This window comes from Dermacentor andersoni, chromosome 3 (genome assembly GCF_023375885.2).
Source record: "Dermacentor andersoni chromosome 3, qqDerAnde1_hic_scaffold, whole genome shotgun sequence".
In the NCBI taxonomy this organism is placed as follows: Eukaryota; Metazoa; Arthropoda; class Arachnida; order Ixodida; family Ixodidae; genus Dermacentor; species Dermacentor andersoni.
In genome coordinates, this window is record NC_092816.1 from 172,026,150 (window position 1) to 172,043,566 (window position 17,417).

Consider the following 17,417-nt stretch of genomic DNA (forward strand, 5'->3'; position numbering starts at 1 on the left):
CTCGTTAGTAGCGTGAGAAGAGGAATTGTGGTGGGAGTCGTCAATGCAGCGTCACTTCCGGGCGCTGCACTGCGTAGTTTTCCTGATCGGCTCGTGCAGGGTTCAAGGGGGACGATGGGCCGTCAGTCTGCGGTGAGTGACACGGCGGGCGACGGGTCGGAGGCGAGCATGACTGGAGACCACGCGGCGACGTGGAGCGACTATTTAACCTCGTGGGAGCATCGCCGTTGGGGAGAGATACTGAGTTGAAGGTGGAAAACAGTTGCTGTCCGAACGGCGGTAAGGGCTAGACGACGTTCGAGGCGGTGAGGACCAGCGGGCGGTGTAGTAACGAGCGGCGTGGTCGATACCGTGACAAGTAAAGCATATCGGTCGATTTTCAGGAGTTTTCCATGCAGCAGGGTCGCGAGATGGAGTACCGAATCGCTGCTCTCGATAGTATGAGGGAGGACGCCATGAACTTTGTGTTGGGCTGGTCACTGTGCTCACAGAGTGAATGCCCATGTTGGCGAACTTCTGCCGGACAATGCCTTGAATGAATGGAGTCGAAATCGAACTCGAGTCACCGGCGTGAACTGGGGCAGGAACTGGGTGCCTTTTGCCACTCCGTATGCAAAGAAAACTTACTTCCTATTTTACACTGCCCCACTTTCAATACACATCGACACAATAGTATTTTTCTACGTCCTGGCATTGATGCTTTGCAAAAGGCCCTTCTAAAACTCCCCGATCACCAAGTCACGTTCGCCCACATCGGCATTGCTAGCAGCCTGACGCGCACGATTGAGTGGGTACTGCCGCTCCTCCGTAATTACCCCATCCCCCACCAGAAACCTTCGTTCCTCCATCAGAATCTATTCAATCATTCTGAAGTATTTTTCTGCGTAGAAAATACGCGAGGGATTGGCACATTTCATTGCCATGGAGACGCTTTGGTTTTACCTTTGCAGTGTTCCATTGACAGTAGGTCGTGCTTAGTTAGCACATTCAGTTTTTTTTTACTCTTTAGAGGGGATATGAAATTTGTACGTGATCGTTTCGGGATCACCATTGGAGGTGCTCAAGGCATGATTACGAACCAGCGCAGCTTCAATTACGCAGATATACAAATATCTTATTGAGACTGAACACGAACAGCAGTGCGTGAGGTTATCGAATTTTTTATTGTGCATATTTCTTTATCGTAAAACATACGAGCGCATAAGAAATACCGGAAGGCATTGGTTTTGAAATTATAATATTTGCACAACGTTAGCTTTTCAATCGAGAGCTTTAACCACACATACTAATGGAGATAGCGGATGTGAGTGACAAGACAAGTTATCTGAGATGCCCCAAAGGTATCCATTACGAAAATATACTACACCGCCTGGTACGCACCACTTCATAATAGTGGATCATCAGTTCATTTCAGAAGAGTGAATGAACAGATTGTTTTAAAGAGCAACATTCTAGGCGCGAAGGGCAGAGGAACACAGTCGAGAAGAGCAGATCAGTAAAACTCCTAGCGTGGCATTCCCAACACAGTGCAAAACAGAGACACAGAACACAAACATACTGTGTTTATGTGCCGCTCTTTTGTCCTTTGTCGGGTGACGCATAATGTCTGCAGGTTGACCTCCCAAGAAGCCACACGTGCAGTCGCAGAATACAATTGCGTGGTGCGATGTAATTCGCAAATCGGCATGCGTAAAATACAATCCGCTAGCGTAAGACAGGTGTAACTGTTCTTTGCTGGGTTAGGACTCTACAGCTGTGGACATAAAAATACGTTGATAATGATTAATGTTTCAGCGAGATCGACTGTGAGCGGGAAGCACTAGAAAAAATTAGGCTGGTAGAACGATGTGTGATCGACGCTGAAGAAACATGCCTTGGTTAGAACAATTGACTGTAGCCTTTCATCAACGAAACGGGCCAAGTGGCTAAATAAATAGTTGCTCCTTCCTCTCTCAAACAGCGCTGATATGCGATCAGCGTGCATGGTGTTGAGCACATATTTATCGCACACGCCTTTCAGGCCACAATACAAAAATTTGGTTCTGTTCTTTTATAAACTCCTAGGTCCTTAGTGCTTTATACTTTCCCTGGATAATACACATTCATCTAATTTCGTGTCTTTTGTTGTCGTGTCCATGCATTTCACCCATGATCAAGAAACCACGCTTTTCCACATGTCCTGAGTTGAGTTGAGTTGAGTTGAGTTGTTGTAGGCTACTGGTGGGATTAGCCTTGCAGTTGCTGCCGGCAATTGCTCCACCGTAGCGACACTTAAAATAAGTAAATCACATAATCAGACACAGACCTCACAAAATACAAATGGTTACTCCTCAGTTCACCATGTGGAGGCCAAATCTGTGTCCTGTAGGTAATTTAAAAGAAGGCGAGAGACCTCCTTCCTACACAAGCGGTTCCCGCGCGGGAAAACAATGTCTTGAAAAGAGATGTGAGGAACTCCTGCCTTCTTGAGGGACCCGAATAACACCCTCCTTTCCACGTTATACACAGTACAGCACATTAGGTAATGTTCTATGTCACCGCACACACCACACGTTGAACATAATGGTGATAACGCCAGGCCAGTCTTATACATCCACGCAGGGGTTCGAGCAGAGCCCGTGCGAATGCGGAGCAGTAAGGTGGCTTGGTTTCTTTTGAGGCCCTTGATCACACATGGCTTGTGAGCTGAGCTCCACAAAGAAATGAGGTGGCACAACACTGCTTCTCTGAAGAGTCTGTTGTCGTCTTGAGGCACTCTTCTCAATGGATTCCCAGACAGCGCTCTATGGGCGAGGCTGTCCGCCATCTCGTTGCCTAAGATACCTGTGTGCGAGGGCACGCATTGGAAACGTATGGAGAAGCCTTTGATATGGAGATTGTGCACCGAGCGTAGGGAGCTAAGACATAAGGCATCAGTAGGGAACCCGTGCTCTAACCTTTGAAGGGCAGATTTTGAATCTGTAAGAATAACAACAGGTTGAGGCGTACAAAACCGTAGTTTCTTTAGAGCTGTCTCAATGGCAACGCTTTCGGCCGTTGTGGAGGACACGACTGCAGTGAAGCGAACAGACCAATCATACTTCAAAGAGAGAATGTGAAAAGCAGCTGCACTAGATCCTTTGACTTTGTCCACAGAGCCATCAGTAAAGATTTGAAGATGACGTGCATATTCAGACTCAAGATGTTCCAGTACCAGCGAACGCGTTGCCGCCAGAGGAGAATTCCGCTTAGCGCGTACGTGAGGAATTGTCAACGAACAATCGAGGCTCGCGAATGACCAAGGTGGTTTCAACCTCTTAGTTCGACCTCTAGCGTCAAGACCCAGGTAACCAAGAGTATTTAGTGCCAAGTACGCTCGGGACTCAGATCTCTTTCGAAGGCGCTGTAGAAGGGCTCGGCCGGCTGCCGTCTGTTTGAGGCGGCCAATTTGCATCAATAACCTTTGTGAAGCGACTAGGCTAAGAGGTCTCGATAGAGACTCACAAAGTACTGCTTTGTTAGGAGCAGTCTGCGGAACGCCAAGAGCCCTTCTCAGGCCCTTTCTGTGCAGAACCTCAAGTCGTTCCAGCTGTGATATCGAGGGGGAAATTAAAGGGAGCTGATACATTATCCGACTCGTCACTAGTGCATCGTGCAACCTGATCATTGAGGAAGGGTGATTTCCCCATTGCTCACTTGCAACTCTACGGATCACATTGAGACGCGAAGATATCGATGTCACAACCGAGTCCACAGCTCGTCGCCACTGTAGACGGTAGTCAATAATGACACCCAAAAAGCGCTTGTGTTTCAATTGTCGAAGGCAAGAGTGATCAAGGTCTATCTTCAGCCGCGCATACCTTCTTCCTCTACCTGGAAACATGATGAAGCCAGATTTTTCCACCGAGAGAGTCAACCCAACACCTTGAAGGTAATTTTAAACTAAAAGTAATGCCTGTCGAGCCATCAGAGCTAAACGCTTGTGTTGATATCCGGTTAACCAAAGGCGAATGTCGTCCGCGTATATCGACATATGGACATACCTGCAATGTTTTTGCACTTCAGCGGGAAGAGCAGCCATTACAACGTTAAAGAGCGTTGGGGAAAGAACACTTCCCTGAGGTACACCTCGTGATACCGCCCTTTCGGTGCTTGTGGTACTTCCTAACCGCACTTGAATTTTACGATCACTGATAAATGAGTGAATGAATCGCAGAAGATAGCCCTGTACGCCCATGGCCTGCAAACTATTTAGTATTGAGCTCTGAAGGACGGTATCATAAGCCTTTGATACGTCTAGGAAAATAACTAGTGTTGAAAGACCGAAAGCTCTATGATGTTCAATATGGCTTATCAAGTCCAAGACGCTATCTTGAGCGCTTAAACCTGTTCGGAATCCAGTCATGCATGTTGGTAGAGCCCTTCTATCCTCGAGCCACCAAGATAAACGCTTACTTGCCGGCTTCTCCGTGAGCTTAGCCACGCACGACGTCAGTGATACAGGACGATACGAGGCCAAGTCTGTCATTTCTTTGCCGGGCTTCAGCACTGGGAGAACACAAGCCACCTTCCATGAAGGAGGAACGTCGCCAGTCTCCCACACTCGATTGAGATAGCTTAGGAGCATCTTCCGGTGTTCCAGAGGTAGGTTCTGCATCATCTGATTGGTGACGCCGTCAGGACCTGGTGCACATCGACGCCGCAGGCTGCTGAGTGCTGTCTGTAGCTCTCGAAGTGTAAACGGGGCGTCCATCACAGACGTAGATGTTGCAGGCGGAGCGCAGGGAGGAATTCCTGAACTTGCACTTACGAATGCATCTGAAAATTCCTCTGCCAAGCACACGAGAGGTTTCTGCTTGCGCAGTGCAAGCGCTTCAAAAGGTTTACTAGGACGAGAATCACCAGCGAGACTGCCAATGACTCGCCAAATTCTCGTCATCGGTGAGAAAACCGTCAAGCTAGCGCAGAAGGACGCCCACTGCGACCTACAGAGCTTGTTCGTATGGCGTCGAATGGCAGAGTTAAGCCTATTGAAAGTCGTCTTCAAGGATCTGTCGTCCTTCTTCCGCATCAGTTGTCGCTCCGCCCTCCTGCGCGCTGCGCAAAGGTTCCTGAGTTTTAAATCCGGAGTCGGAAAATGATTAGGCAACTTGACCGCTGTGGTAGCAGCCATCTTACCAGAAATCATTTTGTCAGTCACATCACCAGAAACATATGCAAGTTTCTCCCTGTATTTGTCCCAATTAACAACATGGCTAATTTTAGAGTCGCGCATGTGGAAGTCGGCAGTAAACACAAAAATTGGATAGTGATCACTTCCCATGCGGTCAGCTGCAGTTGACCACTTCACGCGGACGTCAGATGAATGCAAGGTTAGGTCTATAGATGTGGCTGAGGCTGGAGGCCGGAAGAAAGTGGGACTTCCGTCACTGGCCACGCACAAGTCCAAACTATCGATAACTTCTACAAGTTTGCGTCCGCGGGAATCTGTGTTCCTGTCACCCCAGAGAGAGTGATGGGCGTTGAAGTCCCCGCAGATAATTCGGGGCGCTGGACAACGGTCACAAAGCTGCTGCAGAAACAAGTCCATTGCTACCTTCTTCCGCGGAGACACGTATACGGATGCAACAGAAAGAGTTCGGAAGCCAAGACGTATCCTCACAGCCGCTACCTCAATACTATCGGTGCAAAGATCGGTGACGTTTAAAGCCACATGAGGAATCTCTCTTCGTATGTAAAGGGCGGCACTTCCCGCGGGAAATGACTTTATGCTGCAATTCTTATGGGCGACATATCCAGTCAGAGATCTCCCACTTGGTAGGCCAGCCTCCGAGAGGGCCAATACTGGAACACACGTATCTTTCAGAAATAATTTAAGTTCTGCTAATCGAGTTATAATCGCAGCGCAGTTCCATTGCATAATAAACGGCACTTTTCGGTGATTTTTAGTTGCACGAGGTTGAAGAAGACTAGCCATATTATAAGGTAAAGGTCGCTGCGAAGGTGGTAATCATTGACTCAAAGGAAAGAACGAGCTGTAGAAAGTTTTTTAAGGTGCCAGTCTGCATTGCCTGAACATATGAACGCAGAACTTCAAACAAAACTCGCAGAAGGTCGGACAGGTCCTGATTTTTGAGCTCCTTATTTTGCTGTACGCACTGCCTCACAACTTCAACAAAAGTTGCGGACTGGGACCCACTCTTGGCCATTGCCTCTGATTTCTTCATTCCTTTTGAGGCGAGGGAATGTCCTCCATGTTGTCGAGTCTGGCTGTGATCTGGTCGCTGAGGAACTTGGACACTTTTTGCTGCAGCAGATCGAACAACCGACTCACCCACAGATGATTTTGCCGTCTTGCTAGGCTCAGGTCGCTCACTGACGTTGCTTGTTACCATGCAACGAACTTCCGACTCTAACGCAGGGAACTCAACTTCCGAATCTAACGCCGGGAACTCGTCACTTCCAGGTATCCGCTTCTCAGTAGGTTGTGGTTTGGGACCACTAATGAAGGACACTCGGCGGTGTAAGGCGCTTACACGGAAGGGGCAGCCGCCGAAACTCGCTGGATGGTCACCACCACAATTAGCGCAAGCAAAATCTGCCTTGCAGGCTTTGTAATCGTGGGCGCCACCACATCGTTTGCAACGTTGATCTTTGATGCAAACTTTGGCTACATGCCCAAAGCGTTGGCACCTAAAGCATCGGGGAGGAGGTTCAACGAATTCTTTGACTGCATGCTTGGTAAAACCGAGGTCAATTTTTTCGGGGCGCTCGGTGTTGGGAGCAAATGTTATCACAACAGAAGTAGTAGGTTTCGCTGCCCATTCTATTTCTTGAATCTCCACCCGGCGCATCAGACGTTTCACGTGCAGAACACCTTGCGGTTTCACGTAGTCCAGAAGGTCGCTTTCCGAATACCACACTGGTACTCCTCTAATAACACATGTGTTTGTCATGTAGGAGTGGGGCAGCCGGGCTTTAACTCTTATATCACCAATTTGAGAGCACCGGAGAAGAATGTCAACTTGCTCTTCCATTCCGGACGACACAACTATCGTCGACCCTGACGAGGAAGTGGCCTATATGGCGGAAGTGGATAACGACGGCTTCAAGGTGGTGAGTCATCGCAAGCAAAGAACGGTCGGAGTCCCAGTGGTAGTTTTGCCAACAGAGAAAGGTGTTGATTTGAGAGAGCGGAACCCTATCAGGCTCTTCGAAGCCATTAAAGTACTGCTGGGATCTGCCCCGATTCGCAGCCGCTTCACAACGCAAGGTGCTCTTTATTTAGATATCCACATGTCCTGATCATAGCCTTTACCACACACGTATTTCTTGGTGTATAATATCTCGGTTCACTGCAGAGAGTAGGTTTTGTTTGCATTCCAGCGTTCCCTTATAGACAAATTAAATATTTACCATTCTAAAGGTGGTTTGTTGCCAGATTTTATTATCATTTATTTTCTCCTTAGGGGACCGGAGGCATCACACAAGGAAGGGGCTCAGTGCTACGAAAAAGTAACAAATGCTAAAACGCAACGAAAAATTCGCAATAAGCATGGTAAAAGGACGTCACCCTGGGTACAAGAAGCGCGATGGAACACTCTTTCGCCGCAGTAAAAAAAAAAATAGCAGTCGTTATGCCATCGCCGTCCTACTGTGGTCACACAACGATTAAAGTCATACACACAATTATTTGCTTTACGCAAACAGACTGATGCATCTGGTACCTCCTTGACAACCTTAAAGCGATGCTGGATAGCCATCGACGAGCTAAATGCTTCGCATCACGTCGATTCTCACAGTACCTAACTTTCATCCGTGGGGCAAGCGGTGAAAAATAATCAATACTTCAGAACGACCCGTTTTGTGCATTTGCTAGGTGTAAATCACGAAAGGCGTGATAAAGAGAAATATTGAGCAAAAAGATTTTTGTGCGCGCCCTCGGAAATTTGGGTGATCCGTTTCAGCGTCTAAGAGTCCGGTCAGGAAGTGTTCTAAAGTATAATTTGGTAATGATTTAATGGTAGCCTAGATACAAGCAAAAGAAAGAGAGAGATGTCGTAAAGCAAGCAGTAAAAATTACATCTCCGTCTCATGGATGAACTGCAGTGTGCTCTTCAGCGGCGTGTTTGAAAATCATGAGACGACCCTGTCGGGAGGAAACGCTTCATGTAAGCACGCGAGAGTTCCGCGGCTGAAAGTAAGCCCAGTATCACGTGCCTCAGTGGTGCGGAAAAAAGCGGCATGGCTGCTTCCGGAGGAAACGCCGCGTCAACTTCAAGGTCTGATGAACGCACGAGGGGGTTTACGGGATCTCTGTTAGCGGTATTTCACCGCAACCCGGCGTGGCTTTGCATAGGGCGAGAACGCTATACCTCGTTGGCAAGGAACTCAATGGTACAAGTTGTACTGCACCGTCAAAAGAATCATCAGGTGTACATTGTCACAATTAGCGCCCTCGAAGCGAAGAAGCAGCGCTGTTGCTAGGTTGATCGCGTAGAGTACATAAATATCGTCGTCGTCGGCGCAGAACTGCGCCGCCTTGTCACTATGCTCAATTTTCCTATAGCGCTCACGATCCTACGCTTAGGTGTGTCCCTTGCAACCTATATAGAGCGCTTGGATATTCCAGAGTAGGTCCAATGGAGCTGTAATGTGCTAGACACGTTGTATCCGGTGTCGCCAATGCATTCGAAAGTGTGCATTTGCATGAAATGGTGTTGCCATTTTTGCAGAGTTTCTGGACCGCATTTTGCATAAAAATAAACATTGCGTTATATTACACATTGCCTTATGATGAACAATAAAAAAAAGCACCGCTCTTTCAACTCCGCGATGATGGTTGAGCAGCGAAGCTGTCTTAGTTACATCGAGTGTTCCACAAAATGCAAGTCGAACTTCGCAAGCAGCCTCTATTGTAAATCTTTTCTTTCAACATTCTTTCACCTCATTTTCGCTTTTGCGTGCTTCCGGTGTTGAGCACGCTTTTGGAGTGCTCTTTTCGCGCTTCTCTCAGTGTTTTTTTCTTCGTTGCGCGTGAGGTTTCTGTCTGTCTTTTGCCGTGTTCTTTTTTTTCTCGCGTGCATGTTGCTTCGCCCCTTTTTTGCGCGCCAGTGATGGGAGCAAGGTTTGACGATGACGACTAACGCGGGAGCAGTGGCACGAGCGCGTTCACGCGGCAGCGCCGAGGGGAGCCAACGAGCCAGCTGTGGAAGAAGACGACGACGCTCGAGCCATTGCTGAAGATGATAGTTTTAGCGAACTTCGAAAACGACGGCACAGGGTCCGAATGAGCTGCCTCGCTGTAAAACAATTTACGCATGGCAATTACTTTCATAATATCTTTGTAACCGCTTCACGAAAGCTTCGCTTCGCATATATAGTGCATATTTTTTTCCACGCCGCACTGCCACATTTTCTAGTCTGTGCAAGAGCCTATACAAGTATGCAGTGGTAGCCATTTATTTATATTATGACAGGCTGACCCTTGCACTACCATTCAAGCACGTCCTCACCGCTACCACTATGTTGCGACACACGGCGTCGAATGATGACTATGACGTCTTTATCCCTTAGCCGAGTGATCTGTTCGCGGGCACGTATGTCTAACTACGAAATACCACGAATCGCGCCACAACAAAGAATCTACAGGACTCGGAGCTACTTGAAGTCTATCAATAAGATGAAATTAAAGCTCACGTCGGGCTCCTGGACGCTGTACTTTGGAAGTTGTTAGCGTATGCTCGGTGATTATTTGTTCATAGCAACATCTGTGCCATTCAGAATCTGAAGGACGCCTCTTAGTAGCCCCAGCTTCAGGCATTCTTCAGGACAAGCGCTCATTCTAAGAAATGAACTGTTGGGCCCTATAAAGCACCCTGATGCAGACAGCTCTTCCCAACTTGAAGATAAGATGGATGACTTCGCGAATAAAGCCATACATCGGTCCCATTCGTCCTACCTACCTGTTAATGTCTACAACCTCAAGGTGCAGCTTACTCCGCACTTCAAACATAACTTTGTGAGCAGTGACTAGTGCTGCTTCTATAACGCGACCTGCCGTATCCTTTGTTGTGCATACTTCCGCACGCACACTAAGACACAAATGCGTCAACTCATTTTCACCATCGGCAATTTTCTCTCTGACCCCGCCTTGTTTCATCAATGCTTCATTTTTACCGCGCACCAGCGGTGCAAAAATGAGGACTGTGGCCGACTGTGGCCATTTTCCTTTCTCTTCAATCATAACAGCCCCGTCTCTCCCACCAGGAAAATTTCCAGCCAGACTGATCAGCGCTGACCTTCTCAAATACTGCCTTCTTGCACCTCTGCCTGTTTGAATTTCATGATATTACCAATAGTACTAACCATTCATCTTATTTCTTTGTGGTCTTTTTCGCTTTCTTTCTTTCTTTCTTCCTGTCTTTCTTTCTTTCTTTCTTTATGTACAACGGTTCTTCCACACTCACCTGCTGTTCCGGACCTCCCGCCGTGATACTTCCGCTTGCACTTAAGTAAATGTTTATTAATACCTCGCCTAGAGTGCATTCACCATTCACCACCGACCTTTGCAAGCATCTGCCCGGCGGCTCTGGCATGCATACTTTCCGTGGCAGAGGTGCTCGAGCGGAGTACAGTCACGCGCCATGGGCTCCCAAATCCTTCTGCGCGGTGTCATTCAACTCGTTCTTCTATTCTCAGACATCACGTGGCGTGATTTTCCGTGCCGCGCTCGCTCTGAGGTAGGGTTCTCAGGATTTGCATCGACATACATTCGCGCTAGCGGTACATGAAGTATCGATCTTATTTCTACACATGCAGCAATCGTTTTATACTCGCTTTTACACTTCACATTGCACAATATGTCAAGAGTACGCCGGACGACTTACTGTACCCCAGCTCACGTTCACTGATTGGAATCAGCGCATTAGGTAACTACATGAAAATAGCTGCTTTCGTGCCTAGGCTGGTAGGTACGAAAATGTTTTACCTTTGCTTGATGCGTTAGCGCTAATCTGTGGACGAACTGCACATGCACCTCCTTTTTCCCACAACAATGGTAGCAATACCGAGATATCAGCGTTTTAGGATACTGTCATTGCGTACCATGCTTTAGCGTCGAAGTAATTCAATAGTGCAATGAAGATGGTACGTTGGGCACGTTGGTAATCCCTGCTGAAAACTATTGACAGCGCGTAACGACATTAATAACACAGAAAAGATAAAAGGTTGATAGTCAGCGCTTGTCCGTGTATCTCTTCTGTGTCGTCCGTCTCGTTTCACTCTGTCAATAGTGTTGACTTTGTGACTTGTCATGCATGTAACGCCCGACTCGTGAGAAAATCGGCCTCAACAGGCAAATTATAATCCTCATGTTTCAAACGATATATATATATATATATATATATATATATATATATATATATATATATATATATATATATATATATATATATACATATATTGTAAAAATAAAAGATTGTATAGCGCCCGTGCTGTCACTCACAATGCTTCACGAACCGACATTTCCGCATGTTGTGAGATTAAACATATTCTTTACTTTGCTTTCCATGTAGCGGGGTCATTGTAACGAAATAGTCAAACTATAGTCAGCAGTCCGTCCTTTGGCATTAGGCTGCGGTCCCTTCGTGCCACCATTACTTCAATTTCCTACAGGCTGACGCCCGACGGCAATCAAGAAAAGAGGCTTTAAAAAAGCATAAGCCAAGTGCAGAGACCTGAATTAGTTTTTTTTTCTTGTCATTTACTTTCATGATATACATCGTGAGCTCGCACACCATGGCATCGCCGTTACAGCCGGCAGGCAACGTTCGTTGTTCTGAGTGAGAAGAAATCGATGGAAGCGGATGACAGTAATTCTTGCAAAATGCAGCCCTAGTAAGGAAACGGGACGCGAAAAAAAAAGGAACTGTCGCAGTTGCGTCCTAAACGCAAAGCATCGATTGCGATAGGAAATTTGGAGACAGCCGTGTGAAGTGAGGATAGTATCTTTATTGGCCGTATCAACTGTTAAAGATTCGCTTGTTAACTTAATTAACAAGCATGGTGTCAGCGCGCACCGCAAACACAAACACATCACACTCGATGACCGCGGACACTCGCTGTAAAACGCTGGAGTGAGCAAGCGCGGCAACAGCAGCGAGCAAAGTGACCTTCGTGCTATCTATCGCTTCAAAGCAAACTGAGCGCCCAGAGCACACAGTGCGCACAAAGCTACAAGCCGTCGACGGACCTAGATTCTTCCCAAAATGAAGATCGCTTTCAAGGTACGATCGCACAACCGCGCGCAACTGCCACATACGCAGTTGCAGCCGGAGTAAAATGCCGCACTCCGGTGCCTCGCAACGTTGGGTGCCTCGGGAACGAAGTGAGACAGCGCGCTTCTTCCCCGCTTTCCTCCCTTTCACGCGGGCGAGATTGAGCCGCGATCGTCGGCGCCCCTCGCACGCTTTGACTCGCGCATTCACCGCAGGGCGCGCGACGACGGTGTTATCGCCCTTAGACCTTAATTCGAAACATCACGGGGACGCCAACGGCAGAAATGCGCCTTGAATGTCCATATAACTGCTATCGCAAGAAAGCGAAAAGGAAAACCGGGCCCATATATGGATCGTTTCATTTCATTTCCCATCCTTTCTTTATCGTGCGTTGCGTCCAATGGGCGATTCCAACGATAATAGTCGCACTGCGGCACTAGAACCAGTGAATAAGGGCGGAAACTGCAGAAAATAAAAGGCATCGCACGAGAATAGGGCCCACGTTGGATTTTATCTGAAGCTTTAGATCTGAAGCTTTATCTGAAACCTCGCGGCCTCTACGCAGTGGCCAAATATTTGTGGTCCTCTTTCTTTCTTTCCTTCTTTCTTTCTTATTTTTTATTCGGAGCCATCGAGGATTCCACGCAGTCTGCAGTCTGCAATGTCCCCGAAAACCACTTCCAAAGCTTCCACACAAGTCGGCGTGGGAAAATAATGATGCCTTCAAGTGCGAGCACACCGCGGTGACGTTTGATCATGCGCATACGGCAAACAGCTAATTGTGACCAGCACGGTACACGGTATCATTGACATGTCAGTATCGATGGCTGTGACAAAGCTAAGAAAGTATCGAAGAGTGCCAACCACGATTTAGGCGGCTATTGGTAATGCATTATGATGGCAAGGAATGACAGTTACGACGCTGTGTGCAAGAAGCACTTTTCCCAACTACTTTATCGGGGCCTCCACGGCGTCTGAGGAAGCATTTAGTTGCACCAGTACGTGAAATATAGCGAATATTACTAGAAACATTGCAATTTTGCAATTTGCTCCAGCGCACTACAGATAACGTTTCCTGTGTCCTTTTGTTTTTGCAGAATCCGATGCAACTCCACTGCGAAGATATTCGTCAATAACATTTGGCCGTTATATTACGCCGTCCACGCTGTCAGATGTGTCACTCAGTCAACGAAGCGCTAGGGGTTTGAGCAATCTCGGGCCGTCAGCCCCACTTTTTGTGCGTGCATTCTTCTTCTCAACTCGGCCCGTGCATTCCTCGTTCGTGCCTGAAGCGAACGATCTTACGTTTATGTTCTGCGATAAAAAATAGCGCTATCTTCCACACGAACAGTCAGAACACAGCGCGTGTGCTTGCTGTCATGTCATCTATTTTCTTTTTCTTCTGCAGCTGTTATTGTATAAGCCAGATGTTACCGCGTAGGCTGTCTCGTTCGCTAGTCTACGTATTTGTTGTTTCTGACTTGCAGACGTGCCCGTTGGTTCCGTCTGCAGAGCACGCCGCAATCCCACTTGTCACCCGACTGTTGAGTTTTCACAAACAATGTCGGAATCCGCCACGACGCCGATCTGGGTTCTCCGAGCTCACGACGGGCCTTAGCTGCAGCAAGGTGCCGTACGAAGGTGAGCCTGTCATCGTATTTTGTCTTGCTTTGATTGCCCTGTAAAGCGTAAGATCCCAGTCGGCGTAAAGTGACTCACTTTCTACTCATGATAAACGAAGCAGTGGGCATGCATTAACGTTGTTACATATGCGCCGTGCGTTTCGCTTGCAGCCGTGTGATTTCTTGTACCTGTTGTTGTTAGAGCTACGCCTGACTATTATGTGCAAAGTCTCAAAAGGAGAAGCGTTCTTGCTAGATGTAAGGTAAATAAGTAAAAAAGTAAACGTTGATATAAATAAAACACTTATCGGATTATATACGGATTCTTTAGTGACCGTGGAACCCTCGTGGCAACCGAGGATCCCATGCGGGTTCCGCAACGGCTTTTTATCGCAGCATGACGTGCTCATGTCATCGCCATAATTCCTTCATTATGACGCCTGATCAGACGAAGTTTGGTCGAACTTTTGGCTCTATGAAATTCACAGCGAAGGTCAGTCTATGGTACCGTGTGGAGTTTTAGCGTATGAAGAGCGGGACAGAAGTTTGCGATACTTTGTTGAGAGCGTGTGCTGTACACTAATTATGAAATACCTTGAGTTTTGTGGCCTTGAAAAGAACTGCTCGATGCTGTCACGTTTATTCCAACACACTCAATATGGAGGAAGCCTGCTCGCTGCGCCCTATAATGACGGTACATTGACAAGCCTTACGACACTAAACAGGGAAGGACGTGCCTCTCGGTACAGGCAGAACGCTCTGGAGTCTGGCAGTTGGCTATGGCGCTGTGCCACGCTCTCGTTGCCTCAAGGTTTCGGCTGCGAAAGAGGTTGGGCGCGGCCAGGTTGGGTGCGGCCGGCCAGGAGTGAGGCCTGCTGGCTTGAACTCACATAATACTCCACTCCCAAACGTTCCTGGCCGTTATCTTGAGTAAACTGACACACGGTTTTGCCCGTAACATTGGCTCGACGAGGGCGAAGTAGGCTATGTCGATGCCTTAATTAAAAGCACCTACAAAGCGGCCATCAGGGGCAGCACTCAGGTAGCGGTACTCATCTGTCAGATGGACCGGCTCAGTAAAACCCCAGCGGGTAGGGAAATCCTCACCAATATAGGAGCCCCGTCCTACCCATTGCATTTTGACGAGATGTTGGACAACGTGCCACCGACGTTCGGAAACGAATCCCAGTAGCGCCAGTTCCCATGAACATGCATGATGACTGCCACGAGGCCAGATGTACAGCGAGTGTCAAATGGTTCCGCAAACAACTAGGAAGTGACTCTAGTTTCGTGTACGTCGACGCGGCCAGCTTCGAATTGCAAATCCTTATTGCGGCCGTAAATAAGGATTTGCAATTAATCACTAGCGCTTGCTTACTCAACACATTGGCTACTAATGCAGAGGCGACGGCTCTAGCCCTAGCAATACGGTTTCATGAGCTTAAAGCAGTCCCGTCCATAATATCAGACTAGCAGGAAGCCTCCCGGCTCTCCATGACCGGAAGAACACCTGCCGCAGCCTTACGGCTACTCAAACCAGCACCGACCCACCATCACAGGTTGATTTTTTTCCCAGGCCCACGCTGCAGGCTCGAGGGCGGGCGGGTTAGCTCGTGAGTTTAGTATCCCAGCAGCGCTCTCTGACCCCCGATTCTCGCCAGTTCAAGTTTTCGCGAGAGATTCACGTTCAACAGCGTTTCACGCGGCAAATATATGAAACGCCTCGTAAGTGCCTTAAAGGAGAAGAGGTGACCGACCCAAGAAGGGTGTAAACGGATCCGCACCTAATAACATTACACATCACACATCCAGCGCTTTACCTGCTTAAGTGGCCGTGGGTTGCATGTAGGCCGACACTCTACCACGTTTCGCGGTGGTGTGTGCCGAAGCTCGGAGAACTGTACTCTAGTTCAGGCAGCCAAACAAAAATTAGTACGGATCAGCGAGAGGCACAGCTAGCCAGTTCGGACATAGGAATGCAACTAGTAATGCTGGATCAAGACCAGGGGGGGTGGCGTACGCCATTGGAACGCAGGACCTCAAATATAAGACTACCTGACCCCTTGTCTTATTTGCCTTTGGGATAAAATGTTTCATTCCTTCATCATTTCATGCCAACTTGGTGTGGTACTGCGTATGTGGGACCCGGTCTGTGGTGGTCTCCAATAAACGCCTTTAGCACTAATTTGGGCAACTAGCCATGAGCCACTGGGAATGCGCCACTCTACAGTGACATAAAAGTCCCTGAAACTGCTGCAATATTGAGCGAAATTAAACCGACGTCACAAGGGTTCCTCTACAACAGCAACCCAACGCATTAGCAGGCTGTGCCACAAATGCACTACGTGTATGCCGCTTTTCAATAAGCTCCTTTCACGTCAACGCCATAAATGCGCCAGGCATGTGCTGCTCTTCAGTGGTTGGCGAAGATGCCAATAGGGCGGCGCTTAGGCGGCCAGAGAATTGCTTATTGTTCGGCTGAATCAATGTGCAGCTTAAAAGGCTGCACATTGCTGACAGCCTGTTACCACTCCACCACGGACGTTTCAGGGAGCGATATGACGTAGGTGGCTGTTGAGACGTGTGTTCTCACAAGTCTCAACCCACGTCTGACGTGTCATGTTGAGCGAGGTACACCAAGGAAGTAGAAGCATGTGCTTCCTGCGGTCAAGCTAAGGAAACGGCATAACATGTTTTATTAGTGTGCTCAGATTTTGACCCAGCGGTCTCTTTACGCTCCGCGCTGGCCTCCTTGAAGCCCTTGGGCTCAGCTTTACCAGAGGGAAAGTAAACATGTGCGCACTAGAGATTAGTAAAATGCTATCGGAGGTTTGTTGGCATAAAAGTAGGGAGATCAGAAACAATGGAGGCCTACAAAAACAAAGTTCCCAATGGAGGTTAAGAAAGCTTGATTCTGGAAATTTTGTGTTAAAAAAAAGAAAAAGGTAGGTAAGACATTAGACAAAATCAGGACAAGAGCTTGGTGGCGCAACTCACCGCCCTCATAGGGTACGCTCATAGCATCCATCCATCCACCCTTGCGTTCTTCACCGACTGAATTTGCCTTAGAGCGCTCCGGAAGCGGCATGGCGCAAGTGGCCTCCTTTTAGGCAGCTGCCTTTCATCTCCCTCATCCAACCGCAGTCTTCCATCCCTGTCTTCCTGAAATCACTCGTTTCATAACGCCCTAGCCCCCTCCCCCCCCCCCCCCCCCCGGCCCATTCCTGCTCACTGAGTAAGCGCAATTATTTTAGCTACAAGGAAGCAGTTAAGGAAGCTTACAAGATGGCGACTTTCCTTGTTAAAGAGAGAAAGGGCGAAACGAATGTATACATTCGATATCGTAGTACCGAATAAGGACTGTCATTTGTAGCGACGTGGCTTCACAGGTACCACGGGTGTTTGAAAGCCGCGCTCCTGAACCCTCCCGAGCGTTAGGAACGTGAGTGCGCTGCTATGGACCACCGGCTCAGCCGGTACATCCTGTCCAATGTTAACTTCGTCATTACAAGTGCTTGTAAATAGTTCTATGCATAGA